This window comes from Ursus arctos, unplaced genomic scaffold (assembly GCF_023065955.2).
Source record: "Ursus arctos isolate Adak ecotype North America unplaced genomic scaffold, UrsArc2.0 scaffold_32, whole genome shotgun sequence".
Classification (NCBI taxonomy): Eukaryota; Metazoa; Chordata; class Mammalia; order Carnivora; family Ursidae; genus Ursus; species Ursus arctos.
This window is the reverse complement of record NW_026623008.1, coordinates 31902597-31920531: the sequence shown is the minus strand read 5'-3', so window position 1 is coordinate 31920531 and position 17935 is coordinate 31902597. Positions and strand designations below refer to the sequence as shown.

The window sequence follows — 17935 nt, the reverse complement described above, 5'->3', positions numbered from 1 at the left end:
CAGATCGTCTTTCTGGAAACTAAACCCAGAGGAATATGAGCTGGATTCGACAACCATTCTATTTTACCATCTCCCTGACTCAGAGAGTGGCCCTTGTCAGTGTTTGAGCTTATCCATAAAATGTCTTTTGAAAGTTTCACCCAGATGAGTATATTTGCTGAGGCTGTTTCCACCTTTGCTTCCTTTTTTGTTTTTGTTTTTGTTTTTTTAAAGATTTTATTTATTTGTGAGAGAGCACGAGAGGCAGGAGGGTCAGAGGGAGAAGCAGACTCCCCGGTGAGCAGGGAGCCTGATGCGGTATTCCATCCTGGGATCCTGGGACTCCGGGATCATGACCTCTGAGCCAAAGGCAGTGGCTTAACCAACTGAGCCACCCAGGCGCCCTGCTTCCTTTTTTTTTTTTTTAATTTTTTTTATTATGTTAGTCACCATACAGTACATCCCTGGTTTCTGACGTAAAGTTCCATGATTCATTAGTTGCGTATAACACCCAGTGCACCATGCAATACGTGCCCTCCTTACTACCCATCACCAGCCTACCCCATTCCCCCACCCCCTCCTCTCTGAAGCCCTCACTTTGTTTCCCAGAGTCCACAGTCTCTCATCCTGCTTCCTTTTTTAATTAGGAGTTGTGTTAGGGAGCTTGGTCTGAGTGGCGCTGAGCAGCGGGTACTGAATCCGCTGTCTGCAAGTGATGCCGGCAGTTGCCAGAACAGGTGAGGCTTCTCTGCGGGGATGCCCCGAGCTCTGCTCTCGGGCAGGACAACCAACACCCTTGTCTTCATGCTCTCCTACTTAAAGCTTGAAATACTGCATGTGGTATGATTAAAAAGATCTTGGTGTAGCACATTCAGGGCCTGCCCAAGGGAGTCATGAGGCCGGGGCAGCTCAGGAGGAGCCTGGTGTCCCTGCCGGGCACGTGGCCTGCACTTCCTCAGTCAGTGCTGAGCGAGTGGGTCCCTCGGCTCCTCTCCGTTCTCCTCCTGTTCCTCCTTTGCCACTGATTCTGCCCCTGCTTGTTCTCAGTAGAGTAGGTAAGGGAGAAAGAGGTGTGTATAAATCTCCCACTGCCTGTTTTTGGTTCTCGCCATGGCCGGGATGCAGCTGAGCAAAACAATTTACATGCTCAGACCTAGGAGGCCTTTTGCACCTCAAAGTCCCTTGCCTCTTCTGAGTTTTTGCTGGCATTTCCTTCGAGTTCAGCCTGCAGGCCCCAGCCTGGGCTCCCACTTCCCTTCCCTGGTTAGAACTTTCCACGCACATCTGACCCAAGGAGAAGGGGGCCCTCGTGTTAACTGGTGACTTTAGGTTTCATTGCAAGAACCAGGAGCTGTGGGACACCTGAGTTTCATGGAGATTCTGGACACGTCGCTCAAGGTCAGCTTGTAAGAGCCCCTGGAGAAAAATGACATCATTACAGGTTAGTATCCCTGTCTTTGGAAAAAGGAAAAACAATCTCACCCCAAAAGGGAGATGGGCATCGCTGTAAACAGCCCAGCTGGCTGGGGGACGGGCACCGGAAGCCTCTCAGGGAAGTGGACACATCTGCCTGGCTGTCGGCAGAGGGCAGAGAGCTCAGTCACCACACCCGGCACTGACCCCTGCCCAAACCTGGACCTCACAGCGCAGCCCGTGTGTCCTGGCTCCCACACCCTTTGTGCTCCACCCAGTGTCCCCTGGGGACTCGAAGTGAGGACAGCCAGGCTGCCAGGCAGACTGCTCACAGGCTGCAGGTGTCTGTTGTGGGGCTTCGATGATTTTTTTTTAGAACAGAAGAGCTTTAACCTGAAAAGTGGAAGCTTAATTTAAATCTTGGCTTCAAAATGAAAAAATCTGGGTGGCTTCGGCCTCAGAGGAAGGTGGGAGCCTTACCTTATCTCCCAGACCCTCCATTTCTTCGTGGGCCTGCAGGGAGGAGGCACCAGGGCCACAGCCTCCAGCGGCCCCTTCCATTTCCTGAGCATTACTTGAAACGTCAAGCCAGCCGCTCATGTTTCCACACCTCAGCCACTCAGTCTGGGACACAGTCTGTGGCAGGCGCTCTCTGGGACTCTGCCTGCAGCACCTCCTGCCATGCCTGGGGCTTCTGCCTCCGTCCTCTCAACCTGCATCCTGCGGCTTCAGGGATGTGTGTTCCTGATGTTCCTGATGGGATCGGGCTCTGCCCACCTTCTTGAATGTGGGATCGGAGTGAACGCCACCACCTTAATTTCCGTAATTTCCCTCATTGGTCTTCATGCTGTACCTGCTCCCGTATCACAGAAACCACCAGAAACTCAGCTTCGCAAAGACGGGCTGTGTCCACAGACAGGCGTATAGCACCCCCTCACCCTGAACTTCGGAACAGTTCAAGCTTAAGCTCCCCATTGTCCCCCAGGGACAAAGGCGGGAGGTGCCCAGCATCACTGTGTCGCGGTGCTGTGTCTGAGGCTCCAGGCCGTGTCCTGGGTGCCTGAGGGCATAGCCTGGGGACTGCGTTCCTCCCCTAAACTCTTTTCTCTCCCATTAGTCAGGGAACTTCCTGGTGCCAACCCCTCCTGCTTCTTGTCTCAAAACCACACATAGTCGCCTGTGCTGGGCCAGGGCCCCCTGCAGACCACCCCTACAGACCCCAGAGGGCACCTCTGCTCTGAAGCCTCCTGTGCCCCTCACTTCTAACCAGAGTGCATGTATGGGTCTGGTTCTGCCCTCAGACCTAATGCTTTGAGATAGTCACCATCAGGAACAACGTAGCTCCAGGAAAGGGGAGAAGTCACTACTGAAAGTGCAGTGCAGGAACCAGGTAGCTCATTCTCCAGTCTCTCAGCACAGGATCACCTGTGAGAGGCCTCCTGTCTCCCGGAGCAGAAGAACCGAACATGGTGCGGGATGGGCAGAGAAGGGAGCCCGTTCAGTTTAACTTTAAGCCATACAGAGGGAGGAAAAAGCAAGCCAGGCAGTGCTAGGGAAAACAAAAAAGCTGAAACACCAAAAGTGCATAGACGGAGGCTGCCCTTGGAAGCAAAGACTCTCAGCAGACGCCTCGGGGACCGGTCAGGCCCGTGGCTGGAATGAGAGGTGCGCTCACCATCGATTTCGGAGGCAGAGTGTCCACGGCTGCCTGCTTGGCCCACGGACTTCACGAGGGCCAAGCCTCAGAACCCTGGCTAGGCCTGGGTAGACGTATGCACACCGAGACTTCCTTCCTTCAGATACACACGTGGTCATTGGTGAACACAACACACAGCTCATTCCTGGTGTAAAGCTTTGGGGAAGCCATGGGCACACGTCATCACCGAGCAGGGCCAGCATATCCCAGATGAGCGGTGGTTGCCAATATTCCATTTATGAGCCTCTGTTCTCACCAGCTAATAGGGCTTAATGAACTCCTTTTTGTATTTTATTTCAACAAATCCATGTCATTAAAGTAGCAGTTTCCGTGGAGCTTGGCCTTTTCACGGCTGCCCGCTGGGGTCCTGGGCTGGCAACACCACCGTGACCTCAGAGCTGTGGGCGATACTCTGCAGTCCCTCCCAGCAGCGGCACGGTCCCCATCCCCATCTCGCTCTGTCTGGCCCATGCTGCCCAGCTCCGGCCGGGGCAGCCCCTCCACCTCCCCTGGCAGGCTGGAGCAGGTGGAACGTTCCTGAGCTGCCACACACCCCCAAGGAGCATGCCCCCTGAGGAGCAGTGCAGGAATCCAAGCGCCTCTCTACCGGCCACGTGCCCCCCCGCTTTGTCCATCTGTGTATGGCAAGCCTCCCATGCCGTTCCCTGCGATGTGTCCGGGCTGTGCTTTCTGCCACAGGGGCTTTGCTTGTGTCTTTTGGTCTTGTCCACGTCCACACCACCAGCCCACCCACATATCAAGGTGACGTCAGAGACCCCAGCAACGCTGCCCTGGAGGGTGCTTGAAGCGCTGGGATTGGGATCCAGGTTACCATGATGAACAACATGCCGTATTTTTGTAAATTTTGATCAAGATCAGATTTTAAAAAATAAAATTGGTAGACAAGCTTGGAACATAAAGCCCTGTCCTCCTGTACATTCAGGGAAGACTCTTTGGATCAAACCGTTCAGCCATGTATCAGGTGTGACCCACTGAGGTCAGGGGGGCGGTCAGGTGTGCACACACACATCAGTGCTTCAGAGAGAAGGCTGTGTGTGGACGGAGGCTCTGTGGGGAAGTGTGGAGCCCGGGCCAACCCTAGAAACCCTTGCTAGTTTCCAGCAAGTTCACGAACCTCTCTGCGCTTGAGCGTTCTCAGTTGCAAACGGGGATAGTGACTTGGAAGTTCTGCTGTGAGGACTGAATGAACTAACGTAGGCCACATGCTCACAGCACCACAGGAACGTCGGGAACACTGGGGATACTTGAAGCTATTGATACTCATTGCCCAGAAGGTTTGATTTTTAATTGTTCCATTAGATCCAAAATTCTGAATTAACAAAATGAAAAGAACTGGTTGGTCTGGTGCACTGAGGTGGGGGAAGGCTGGACGTGGGGCAAGGGGCGTGAGGAGGGAGAGTCTGAGGTCCAGAGGGAGCAGGGCAGCAGGCAGGAGAAGCGAGGTCTGGGGGAACCCACAGCCCAGAGGGGCTGCACAGAGCCCAGGGACGTGGGTGGAGACCAGAGGTAATGGGGGAGATGCCGTGTGCGTGGAGGCACCAGACAGCCATGGCCAGTGCCCCTCTGCTGCCCTCCCTGGATGTCGCGTCAGCACTGCCCATCCTGGGGGCTCGGTGTCCACGCACGAGTTGGTGGGCTGTGGGACTGCAGATGGGCAGCAGATTCTGACAGTTTTTTTTTTTTTTTAATATTAAAGTCCCTGAGATGCTCTCTAAATTCTTGTTTACCTGCAAGCACAAGTTCCTAACTATATTTATTGCTTCCATCAGAATGAACTTTACGACACCTTTTGGTGTTCTGGAATCCCCGAGTTTAATGACCGGAAAGAAGGAAGCGCATTTTCAGCCATCGCCCTTGCTTTGGGACCCATGAGTGCCTTCCATCACTGTATCGTGCTTTAGGAGATGCTCTGCCTGGTCTCTAACCACATAAGCTCCCTTCCATGGGGGTTGATTCAGGATCTTGCTGGGGCTTTTGAGTCTAAAATCGTGGTGAAATCCGGGGCTGAATAAATTGTGGTCATGAGGCCCCACTGGACTGAACAGAGACCAGGGGAAAATCACATTTCTCCAGGAAAATAGGAGGTTCAGAAAGTGGGGACCCAGCAGAATCAGACACTCTTCCAGGGGAAGAGCAGATTTGTGGTCCCTCTTCTTACTCTTACTGCCAGGACACTGGCCATGGGATCTTTCAGGAAACCCCATCCTGCCCCTTTCCCCTGCCCCCCCCCCCGGACATTCACCACCTTCCATGGATCACCGTCCGACTCATCCTCCAGGAAAGGCCACAGACAAGTTCCCTGAGGCTACCTGGTGCCCAGATGAAATGGCCAGTGACATGAGAACAAATGGGACAAGCGTTGGGGTCAGAGAGATGGGACCTTGAACCCCAGCTCTGCCACGTCGCAGCGGGATGGCCACAGGCAAGCCACCCAGCTCAGGTGCTTTGACTGTGACGCACGGAGGTTACTGCCTGCTCTGAGGGGTTGCTAGAGAATTAGAACACTTTGTCATATTGACTTATTTAAGATGTGTGCACCTCTGCTTTCTCTAGCCATGAGGTACTTTACAAATGAAATCCCCTCTGGTATCTGCCAGCCCTCCAGGCCGCAGGGACTGTGTCCCTGGCCTCCATGTGTACTGTCTGCCCATGTCGAGTTCCCTCCCTGAAGCCTCTCTTCAGCTCACCAGCTACTTCTCCGAGAATATCTCAGTGGGTTCCGTGGTCGAGGCAGGCTCCAACTTGCCTAAACTCAGAGCAACATGGCCCTTGAGACTGTCACTGGGATAGGTGAAATCTCTGGAACATCCCTCACCTAATTCTCTTTGGTTGGGTGCAAGCTGAACCCAGGCTTTCTATGCCACGAGACTCCAGGTTCCCTTGTCCAGCCTTTTGCCCTTTGCCTGGCCGCAGGCCAGACGTCAGAGATGAGCAAGAGGCTGGAGCACCATGTCCGGTGAGGAGTCGGCCGTCCAAGGACTCATCACACTGAAAGCAGGGGGCGATTTCAGAGTGAGCCTGGGGTGCCAGCAGAACATAGGGAGGAGGGACCACCCTGGCTTGGGGAGCGGTGGAGGCCCAGGAGGAGGTGGCATCGCGCCCCATCTCCAGGAGCCATGAAGGTTGGGCAGGGCAGGCAACAGCGGAGCGGCTTTCCAGGATTGAGGATTTGGCTCATACCAAACACTTCGTGGCGGGACACCAGTATTTTCTTTTTTGATCCACTTAATCACATCATCTTTGCAGAAAACTTTTCTTTAAATTCTGACTGCTTTGAAAGCACACCAGGAAGGTTGTATCACTTGGCATTATTTTCAGTGAATTACGGAAGGAAAGACCCTAATCCTTGGAGGAGCACGCGTTGCCAGGCCCTGTACTAAGCCGATGCTCAGATGTGGGTTAAAGTTCTAGAAAGCAGCTTTTATAAGTATTTCTGGTTCTGCTTTGTTTAATTAGTAATTGTTGACTGTAGAGAGAGCAAAACCTTGCTACCCGCATTTTTATGGTGCACAAAGAAGGGGAGAATGCAAATGTTTTATGTTTTCGTTTGCCGCTCCCGTTTGCCTTCTCGCTCTCTCTGTAAACCCCTGCCATCTGCAGCCATTCTCTGTGCTCTAATAGCCAAGATACCATCTAGTCTTCTCTAAAGGCTGCTTCGAGCAGGTTTCCTGTAATGAAGATGCTGGTGGTAGAGATAAATCTGTTTCCATTCCAAAAAATGGGAAGGGGAAAAACCCCGCTTAGTGCTTGTTTGTGCATAATAGTGCCATTTTCTTAAAGACCTGTTTTAGACAGTGTTATGGGCTAATAAAGAACCAGTCTGCCCACAGCTCTCTGGGTAACTACAGAGCAGTGGGGATGGCGCAGGTGGGGCGTCATGGATGCCCGGGTGGCTGAGAGTGAGGATTTCCCATTTGAGATCCAAGTCTGCAGCTCCCACAAGTTAATCTAAAAATAGACCAAGCACATTTTCTTGCTGGGTAGATTCAGATAAAATTGAGCTCCTACATACCCAGGATTTGTGGGATTTGTTGCTAATATTAGAGATTTACATTTCTGTTATACCTCTGCCGGCTTAATCTGATCATTCCAAAATGCTCAGAACTGGTTGCTCTTTCAAGGACAACTTGATTAGGTAAAAATTAGACCTTTATTTATTGAAGCCTTTGGACTTTGGGAACCAATCTGTTTTACTCATCCTTTGCAGTTCCTTCAGACGTTCCTGAAAACACGTCTGCTGAGGCCGTCAGCTCCACCCAGATTTTACTGACGTGGGCTTTGGTGCCTGAACAGGACCAGAACGGGCTCATACTGGGCTACAAGGTATGTGTCAGAGGTGACTGTCCTGTGCTTAGACTGTGCAGGTGCTCCTGCGTGTCACTCCCTTAGACTAAGGAGCGCAGGGCGTCTTCCAGACCTGCAGCACCGTCCTGTGTTGTGATGTTCACATCTGTTTTCTCCTCTAAACTTCCTTGCCATCTGGTGACGAGGCACGACTACAACCTCCTAACATAGGCCCAAACAACACATGGGTAGGAGCCGGCTACTTAAGCTCGAGCCTCTGCTTCCTGGCTTGTACAACGGGAGTCATCATGGTGGCTGGCTCTGATCTGGTCTGAGAGGGAAGGGGGTTTGATTTTGTGAGCTGCGGTGTGCTCCTAGCGTGTGCTGAGTGGGTGTTCTTAGCTACCTGCATGCTGGTGCGCACACCAGCATCCTGGGCCATCCAGGGCAATGGCGACAGCAGGAGGGGCGAGCACCTTTCTGCCTCTTGGGGGGCCCTTGCTGGGTTTAGTCTTACCTGCACTTATCCACCTGTGCTTTTGTTTACATCACTTCCCCCGAGCAGTGGGACGGATTTTCCTGGATGTGGCCCATAGGGCCCCACACCTGTCTGTTACTCCCTGTACAGCCTTCCAGCATCGGAACTCCAGGCTTTCCTTGGTTTTGATCCCCAGCCTCTGGTTTTCCCCCTCCTGTTCTCGTGGGCATTCAGTTGCTCCCCCAGGCCCTGCTGGACGTGGGGATCTCACTGGGCAGGTGTAGTGACCACAACTCCACAGCACATACCTGGGTCCTGGAGAAGAGAGCTTGCCCTGCTGTTTTCAAGCTCCTCCCTGAGGTCCGCCATCTCTTATGGCCTTCTGGGTCCTGGACTAAGGGACCAGTTCAGGAAGGATGAGCTGCAAGTGAGGACTTAGCAAACCAGCAGGAGCAGGCAGGGCCGTGGACTGGAGTTTCCCAGGGTGCTGTGTCTGTGCATGGGCAGCAGCACAGAGCCCAGGGGGACTGTGGCCCAGGGTGCAGGGAATTCCAGCAACTCTCTCGAGACAGGAGCCCAATTTCCCAAGAACCTGGGAAACCGAGGGGGCGCTGGCTCCTTCTGTAGGAAGCACAGTGTCGGTGTTTATGACCAAGTCCTCGTTCTAGTGGATGTGGTTGGTGTGCCTGCTGTTGTGTGCCTCAGCTCTGGGAAATCACGGCTCAGGGGAGCTCCCCCTGCCATGGGCTGGGTCCTAACTCAGCTCCTCTTCTGCTCTGGAGCACGTCTTCCCCACTAAATACCAGCATATGGAAACTAGATCCATAAGCCTTAAACACCGCTGCTGTGGGGGAGAAGCCGCAGTTGCTGGTCCTTGCCCTGTGGTTGAGAGGCCCCCTCCTGGCACCCTGCATCCCCATGACCATGCACGCTTGTGTGTGGATGCTCCAGATTCTGTTCCGGGCCAACGACCTGGACCCCCGAGCCCCGCAGTCCCATCGTGCAAGGGAACCACACGCAGTCGGCGCTGCTGGCCGGTCTCCAGAAGTTCATGCTATGCAAGCTCCGGGTGCTGACGTTCGTCCGCATTGGCAACGGAGTCCCCAGCTCTCCCCTCATCCTAGAGTGGACCGAGGATGACAGTATGGTAGCGGTGTGCTTGAACAGCCCAAACAACGGAGACAGTTGTCATTTTTTTTTAATAATGATTTTTTATTATATTATGTTAGTCACCATACAGTACATCCCCGGTTTTCGATGTAAGGCTCGATGATTCATTAGTTATGTATAACACCCAGTGCACCATGCAATATGTGCCCTCCTTACTACCCATCACCGGTCTATCCCATTCCCCCACCCCCCTCCCCTCTGTAGCCCTCAGTTTGTTTCTCATAGTCCATAGTCTCTCATGTTTCATTCCCCCTTCTGATTACCCCCCCCTTTCTTTATCCCTTTCTTCCCCTACTGATCATTCTAGTTCTTATGTTCCATAGATGAGAGAAATCATATGATAGTTGTCTTTCTCTGCTTGACTTATTTCACTAAGCATTATCTCCTCCAGTGCCGTCCATGTTGTAGCAAATGTTGAGAACTCGTTCTTTCTGATTGCTGAGTAATATTCCATTGTATATATGGACCACAACTTCTTAATCCAGTCGTCTGTTGCAGGGCATCTCGGCTCCTTCCACGATTTAGCTATTGTGGACATTGCTGCTATGAACATTGGGGTGCATATGGCCCTTCTCTTCACTACGTCTGTATCTTTGGGGTAAACACCCAGTAGTGCAATGGCTAGATCATAGGGTAGGTCAATTTTTAACTTTTTAAGGGACCTCCACACTGTTTTCCAGAGTGGCTGTACCAACTTGCATTCCCACCAACAATGTAGGAGGGATCCCCTTTCTCCACATCCTCTCCAACAATTGTTGTTTCTTGCCTTGTCTATTTTTGCCATTCTAACTGGCGTAAGGTGGTATCTCAGTGTGGTTTTGATTTGAATTTCCTTGATGGCTAATGATTTTGAACATTTTTTCATGTGTCTGTTAGCCATTTGTATGTCTTCGTTGGAAAAGTGTCTGTTCATATCTTCTGCCCATTTTTTGATTTGTTTATTTGTTTCTCGTGTATTGAGTTTGAGAAGTTCTTTGTAGATCTTGGATACCAGTCCTTTATCTGTGGTGTCATTTGCAAATATCTTCTCCCATTCCGTGGGCTGCCTCTTAGTTTTCCTGACTGTTTCCTTGGCTGTGCAGAAACTTTTAATCTTGATGAAGTGCCATAAATTCATTTTGTCTTTTGTTTCTCTTGCCTTTGGGGATGTATCATGAAAAAGGTTGCTTTGGCCGATGTCGTAGAGGTTGCTGCCTATGTTCTCCTCTAGAATTTTGATGGATTCCTGTCTCACATCGAGGTCTTTCATCCATTTGGAGTTTATTTTTGTGTACGGTGTGAGATAGTGGTCAAGTTTCATTCTTTTGCATGTAGCTGTCCAATTTTCCCAGCACCATTTATTGAAGAGACTGTCTTTTTCCCACCGGATGTTTTTTCCTGCTTTATCAATGATTAGTTGCCCAAAGAGCTGAGGGTCCATTTCTGGGCTCTCTATTCTGTTCCATTGGTCTATGTGTCTGTTTTTGTGCCAGTACCATGCTGTCTTTGTGATCACAGCTTTGTAGTACAGCTCGAAATCCGGCATTGTGATGCCCCCAGCTTTGTTTTTCCTTTTCAACAGTTCCTTGGAGATTCGGGGTCTTTTCTGGTTCCGTACAAATTTAAGGACTATTTGTTCCAGTTCTTTGAAAAACGTTCTCGGTATTTTGATCGGGATAGCATTGAAAGTGTAGATTGCTCTGGGTAGCATGGACATTTTAACTATGTTAATTCTTCCGATCCATGAGCATGGAATATCTTTCCATCTTTTTATGTTTTCCTCAATGTCTTTTAAGAGTGATTTATAGTTTCTAGAATAAAGGTCCTTTACGTCTCTGGTTAAGTTAATTCCAAGGTAACGTATGGTTTTTGGTGCTATTGTAAATGGGATGGATTCCCTGATTTCTCTTTCTTCCTTCTCGTTATTCGTGTACAGAAATGCAACTGATTTCTGAGCATTGATTTTGTATCCTGCCACGTTACTGAATTGCTCTATAACTTCTAATAGTTTGGGAGTGGCTTCTTTTGGGTTTTCCATATAGAGTATCATGTCGTCTGCGAAGAGAGACATTTTGACTTCTTCTTTGCCGATTTGAATACCTTTGATCCCTTTTTGTTGTCTGATTGCTGTTGCAAGGACTTCTAGTACTATGTTGAATAATAGTGGCGAGAGTGGGCATCCTTGTCGAGTTCCTGATCTTTAGGGAAAGGCTTCCAGCTTTTCCCCATTGAGAATAATATTTGCAGTAGGCTTTTCATAGATGGCTTTTATGAGATTGAGAAATGTACCTTCTATTCCTACACTCTGAAGGGTTTTAATCAGGAAAGGATGCTGTATTTTGTCAAATGCTTTTTCGGCATCGATTGAGAGGATCATATGGTTCTTGAGTCTTTTCTTGTTGATATGATGTATCACGCTGATTGATTTGCGAATATTGAACCACGCTTGCATCCCAGGTATGAATCCCACTTGATCGTGGTGGATAATCCTTTTAATGAACTGTTGGATTCTATTAGCAAGTATCTTGTTGAGGATTTTGGCGTCCATATTCATTAGGGAAATCGGTCTGTAATTCTCCTTTTTGAGGGGGTCTTTGCCTGGTTTGGGGATCAAGGTAATATTGGCCTCATAGAATGAGTTTGGTAGCTTTCCTTCTGTTTCTATTTTTTGAAATAGCTTTAGGAGAATAGGTATTATTTCTTCTTTGAATGTTTGGTAGAATTCCCCAGGAAAACCGTCCGGGCCTGGAGTTTTGTTATTTGGAAGGTTGTTTATCACTGACTCAATTTCTTCATAATTAATTGGCCTGTTTAAGAAATCAATTTCTTCCTTTTTCAATCTTGGTAGTTTATAGGTTTCCAGGAAGGATTCCATCTCTTCCAGATTGCTTAGTTTATTGGCATATAGCTGTTGATAAAAATTTCTAATAATCCTTCCAATTTCAATGGTGTTCGTCGTGACCTCTCCTTTTTCATTCGTAATTTTAATAAACTGGGTCCTTTCTCTTTTCTTTTGGATAAGTCTTGCCAGTGGTCTGTCAATTTTATTGATTCTCTCCAAGAACCAGCTTCTAGTCCTGTTGATCTGCTCTACTGTGCTTCTGGTTTCTGCTTGATTGATTTCAGCTTTAATTTTGGTCAACTTCTTCCTTGTGCGTGGATTAGGCCTGTCCCTCTGTTGCTGTTCCAGCTTCTTGAGGTGAGAATATAAAAACTGCATTTTAGATTTTTCTATTCTTTTGAGTGAGGCTTGGATGGCTATGTATTTCCCCCTTAGGAATGCCTTTTCAGTATCCCATAGGTTTTGGACTGTTGTATTTTCATTCTCATTGGTCTCCATAAATTGTTTAATTTGATTTTTGATTTCCTGGTTTATCGAGTCATTCCTGAGCAGGATGGTTCTTAGTCTCCAAGTGTTTGAGTTTCTTCCAAATTTTTCCTTGTGGTTGAGTTCCAATTTCAGAGCGTTGTGGTCTGAGAATATGCAGGGGATAATTTCAATCTTTTGGTATCGGCTGAGACCTGTTTTGTGTCCCAGAACATGGTCTATTCTTGAAAATGTTCCATGGGCATTAGAATAGAATGAGTATTCTTTGGTTCTGGGGTGTAGTGTTCTATATATATCTAAGAGGACCAACTCGTCGAGTATGGCATTCAAAGCCTTTGATTCTTTGCTTAGTTTTTGCCAGGGTGTTCTGTCTATTTCTGAGAGTGGAGTGTTGAGGTCCCCTACTATTAATGTATTTTTATCTATATGTCTCTTTATTCTGGTTAAGAGTTGGCTTGTGTATCTTGCTGCTCCCCTGTTGGGGGCATATATATTTATAATTGTCATATCCACTTGTTGAATACTTCCTTTAAGAATAATATAGTGCCCTTCTGCGTCTCTAATTATAGTCTGTAGTTTAAAATCCAATTTATCTGATATGAGAATTGCTACCCCAGGTTTCTTTTGAGGTCCATTTGCATGAAAGATGGTACTCCATCCCCTTACTCTCAGTCTGAATGCATCTTTGGGTTCGAAATGAGTCTCTTGTAGACAGCAAATGGATGGGTCATTTCTTTTTATCCAATCTGCAACGCTGTGGTGTTTAAAGCAAGAATTTAAACGATTAATGTTAAGACTGAGTACTGAGAGATATGCTTTTAATTCTGCCATGTTGTCAGTAAAGTCTTTGTATTGGCTGTGACTTTCTGTTTTGTATCACTCTTGGGGCCTTTTTACTTTTATAGAACCCCCCGTAATACCTCCTGTAGGGCTGGTTTCGTGGTTACGAAATTGGCTAGTGACTGGCGATTCTGAAATGTCTTTATTTCTCCATCAATTCTGAATGACAGCCTTGCTGGATAAAGGATCCTTGGCTGCATGTTTTTCTCTGAAAGTGCTTTAAAAATGCTCCCCCAACCCTTTCTCTCATTCCAGGTCTGTGTAGACAGGTCTGAGGTAATTCTGATGCCTTTGCCTTGGTACGTGAGAAATTTATTTGCCCTGGCCACTTTCAATACTGTATCCTTGGATCTCATATTTGCGAATTGCACTATGACGTGACGTGGTGTAGGTCTGTCATGGTTGAGCTTGGGAGGGGTCCTCTCTGCCTCCTGGACACGAATTTTTGTTTCCCTTGCTAGATTAGGGAAGTTTTCAGCTACAATTTGTTCAAATATCTCTTCTAGACCTCTGTTTTTCTCCACCCCCTCGGGGATGCCGATGATTCTTACATTGGATCGTTTCGTTGAGTCAGTAATCTCCTGTAGCCAACATTCGTGGGCCTGGATTTTTTTAAGACCATCTTCTATTTTTATTTTTTCCTCTATTAACCCATCCTCCAATTCACTAACCCTTTCCTCCGCTTCCGTGACCCTGGCCGTCAGAGCCTCTAGTTTTGCCTGCATTTGGCTCATAGAATTTTTAATTTCTGTCAAATTCGCTCTCATTTCCGCCCTTAGGGATTCTATATTCTCAGTAACATTTTCCTTAATACTTTTTTCAAGTCTACTCATTATCTTGACCATTGTTACTCTGAATTCCATTTCTGATAATTTGGTTACATCCATATCCGTTACTTCTGTGGCAGAGGCCACAGACTCACTGTCTTTTCTTTGCTGGAGGGGGCTTCTCCTTCTTGTCATTCTAATGAGGAGAGGTTGCGGGGTTGTCCAGAGCCCAAAATTATTGACTGGGTCCCAGGCCGTGCCCCTTGTTTTATAGGGATATTAGAGATGTGGGCTTCTTCTTTAAAGATTTTATTTATTTACTTATCTGAGAGAGGGAGACTGACAGTCAGCAAGAACGGAACAGAAGCAGGGGAGTGAGAGAGGAAGAAGCAGGCTCCCAGCGGAGGAGCCCGATGAGGGACTCCTTTCCGGAACGCTGGGATCACACCCTAAGCCGGAGACAGGCGCTCAATGACTGCACCACCCAGGCGCCTCGGGTTGTGGGCTGCTTGATTTTTCAGCCTGCCTTCTGTGTTCTGGGGGAGGGGCCTGCTGCGCCGATACTCAGGCAACCCTGTTTGGTTAGAGTCTCCGTGTCCCCTGCGAGGGAGGATGGGGATGGGCACTCTCTGAGCTGGTATCTCCAGGCTTTTGTTCTCTGGTGGCTTTCCCTGGCGGCCGGCTATGCCTCTTCTGAGAGTCAGAGCAGCAGAGGCAGCATTGTCACAGAACAGAGGGATTGTGGCCCGTTCTCCACTGATGTTCTGGCCACTTTTACTCTGTTACTGTTGGTGCTGCTCAACCCTGCAGCGTCCCGGGATGTGCGCCCCACACCCGGCGTCCCTGCCCTCACTTCCAGGGCCGGCGCGTCTCTGTCCTTTGTGTTTCTAATGCCGCCAGCCACCGGCCACCCCGCACTGCTCCCGGGTCTCCCGGTCTCAGTCTATGCCCGGTGAGCACACCTCGATTCCGGAGTTTCGTGAGAAGCCTGGTGGCGCGCGCACCCGGTTCAGGGTCTCAGTCTGCTGTTTCGCGGGTGCCGACCGCGAGTCCGCCCGCTCCCCTGTGCAGGTGGCCCGCCAGCCACCAGCCGCCCCGCGCGCGCGCTCCAGGAGCTCCCGGTCTCAGTCTGGATCCCGTGAGCACACCGGGATTCCGGTGTTCTGGGAGATGCCTGGTGGCGCGCGTTCACAGCTCACCGGTCTCAGTCCGCTCTCTTGCGGGTGCCCTCTGTGAGTCCGCCCGCTCCCCCGTGCAGGTGGCTGCCGCTTCCCGGCGCCCAAGCACGGCGGCTCCCTCCCCCTTCCGTTTATCTTCCGATATCTGTGCACGGTTTACAGCTCCCCTCTTCGTACCTCAATACTCAGCGCTGGAGATGTTCATTTGTAGAGATCCAGATGCATCATCCTGCGTCTCAGGCTGATTCCGTGGTTATTTAGGCTGGTCTGGTACCTATCCAGCTCAACTCAGGGGACCGGCTGAAAAAGGGGTCCCCTACTCCTCCGCCATCTTAACTCCCTCCCAGTTGTCATTTTTAACTTAAATTTCGAACCACTTTTGTACCCCTTTTTTTCAGTTGAGGAAAACAAAACAGAATTGTTTTTCAGTCACTGGGCATTTATATGGCCAATTTTAGCCTGGAGTGAATTTCTACAGCCTAATGACGAACTTCTGCAAATTTCTGTCATAACTCTATGAGAGGCAGCGCAGTAAAGGCTGGGTGGGCGGGGGCCATAAAACGCCCCGCTGGCAGTGTCAGCACAGATCGGGTTAAGAGCCCCACTCCCAGCCTGGGTGCCTTGATTTCCGTGGTGCCACCCACTCCCATCGTCCACATGCCCGGAGATCCCTAGAAGCTCCCACACAGAGTGCGGTGGGTTCCACGGGCTCCCACACTGCCCTGCACCTGTGTTTCTGGGCCAGAATCACAAGCGCCTCTTGATGGCTTTGCTTCTATGGACGTCTAAATCATCAGCAAATGTTTTTCCAGTTTGTCAGACATTTAAAGGTTATCTCCTTTTACATTTTTATTGTTACACTGACTGTAGCAAATAGTCAGGGAGGGGTGTATATCCTGGGGGAGATACTGCTCCCCCCACACACACACATTAGGGATCAGAAGCTTCTCACAGAAGTAAGACAACTGTAGATTTCCTGATACATGTCGGCCAAAGTCATTCAATTAGCCCCCATGGTGCTCGGCTGTCGAGCTGGAAGGCATCTCTGTGTTCTGCTGGGAGACAGCACCAGCGCTGGGCTTCAGTCAAGGAGAGGAAGGAGCTCTGCACACCATCCTTTCCTGGGTGCAGAGCCTCGGGGGGCTAGGGTCTGACGGGGGCAGTTGGATCAAGGTTGTTTGCAAAACTATGGGAAGCCATGGAGTCCCGGTTACACAAAGGAAAAGAAAAAGGAGCCTCCAACCTTGGCCAGTTACAACTTCCTGAAGTAGAGGCTGTAAGTCACAGAATACTTTTCCTTCTTCTCCTGCAGTGTGATTGGAGGCAGGTTTTCCTCTCCCTCATTTCAGCGCGATCCAAATGATCAGCTTTGGGGATGGTGCGGGGGATGGGGACCCATGAGGCTGCCATCAAAATTTGCCCGTTTGTGCAGTTGGTCCTGGTGTGGGAGCCCATAGCCTCCTTACGTTTAGGTTACCAAGCGCAAGGGTCACAGATGTGTTCAAACACGGGTTTAAACTTTTAAATACCGTTCTCAGCTTAGTAACCAGAGGCAGAATTCAGTGGCCCCGGAATGACTGTAACACACATCCTCCTGTCTCTGTATGCATTGCTCCGAGCCCATTGCCTCTCATCTGGGAGTCAGGTAAGCTCCAACCACAAGTTCTGGTGCTGGCCGCACACTCACTCACCGGGCTGTTTACGTGAATATATTTATGACGGCTGTGAGCTGGAGGCAAAGGGGCCACATCACACGGGATTATTTTGTGCATTCGTGTGCCAACTCTTAATTTTCTAAGACGGTGCACACGAGAAAAATCACTCCTTGTAAATACGTGACTTTGTCAGTGGGGAGGGACTTTAGGCCATCTGATTTACCTAACACTTGCTGGCAGGTGTCAAGCTCCCGAAAGGATTCAGCCCAGATGGGCAGAATCTTGACCTCCAGCTTGATGTGCTTGCAGCCTCGCACCCCTTGCACTCATGGGCTCCCAGCACAGTGTGTGAGCACCGCTTCTAGAAGTTGGAAAAGCAGATGAGCTGGATTCTAAATGAGGTGTTTTCTTACCATCATTAGGGGGCCACACGGAGTCAGCTAGATTCCAGAAGTCGTCTGTGGCCTTAGAGTGTCTGGTCCATGCACAGAGTCAGCTGTGGTAGAGAATGCTCGGCCAGCCCACAGAGTCCTGGGCTGTCTCCACGTCATGTCTCCACGTAACACCGTAGAGGCACCTGCCTCATGGTTTCCTCTCCTCCCTCCAGCCCCGGGCCTGCCAGTGAGGCTCGTGTTGCCAGAAGTGACACTCAGTCCGTGTGGATGGTGTGGCAGCCGCCAGAGGAGCCCAACGGCATCGCTCTGGGTAAGGAAGCGGCCGTGATTAAAGAGATCGTAGCTCAGAGGGAAATCGCAATTGCATTGATTTCCTCTGTTCTTGTTACATGTCAAAGAGGTTGAACAACAACAACAACAACAACAAAATCCTGCCTGCCACAGCCCGGCATTTTTAGCGCTGGGAAATGTGGGACCCTCTACTGTCCTGGGAGCTGTGTTCTGAGGTTTCTTTGCAGATTGAAATTTACATTTTGTTAGCCCAGAATTTCTTCCATTTGTTCATGGTTCACAACAAAACCATCTGTAATTGGCCCTTCCTTCAGCTCTGAAATAACCAGGCTGTTTCCATGGGTGTCTGGGAAGCAGCAGCCTCGTTTTTCATGGGAACCAGAGACCTGGACTTTGCTCCCAAGTTCCAGGAAACATCCTCGGCTGCAGGGCCTTCACCTCATCCTTCTAAGAAGTTTCCA

The 17935-nt window shown here is 49.7% G+C and overlaps 1 long non-coding RNA gene across 2 annotated transcripts in view; it reads left to right on the top strand.

The window, feature by feature from the left end:
* Positions 1-7213: 7213 nt before the first annotated feature.
* Positions 7214-17935, top strand: part of LOC130542315 (uncharacterized) — a 37837-nt gene continuing 27115 nt past the window's right edge. The window contains exon 1 of one of the 2 annotated variants that reach the window (XR_008956796.1): positions 7214-7432. This is a non-coding gene — a long non-coding RNA (uncharacterized LOC130542315). Of the gene's footprint in view, positions 7433-17295; positions 17494-17935 lie in introns of those variants that run through there. The other variant, XR_008956795.1, reaches the window with a different exon arrangement.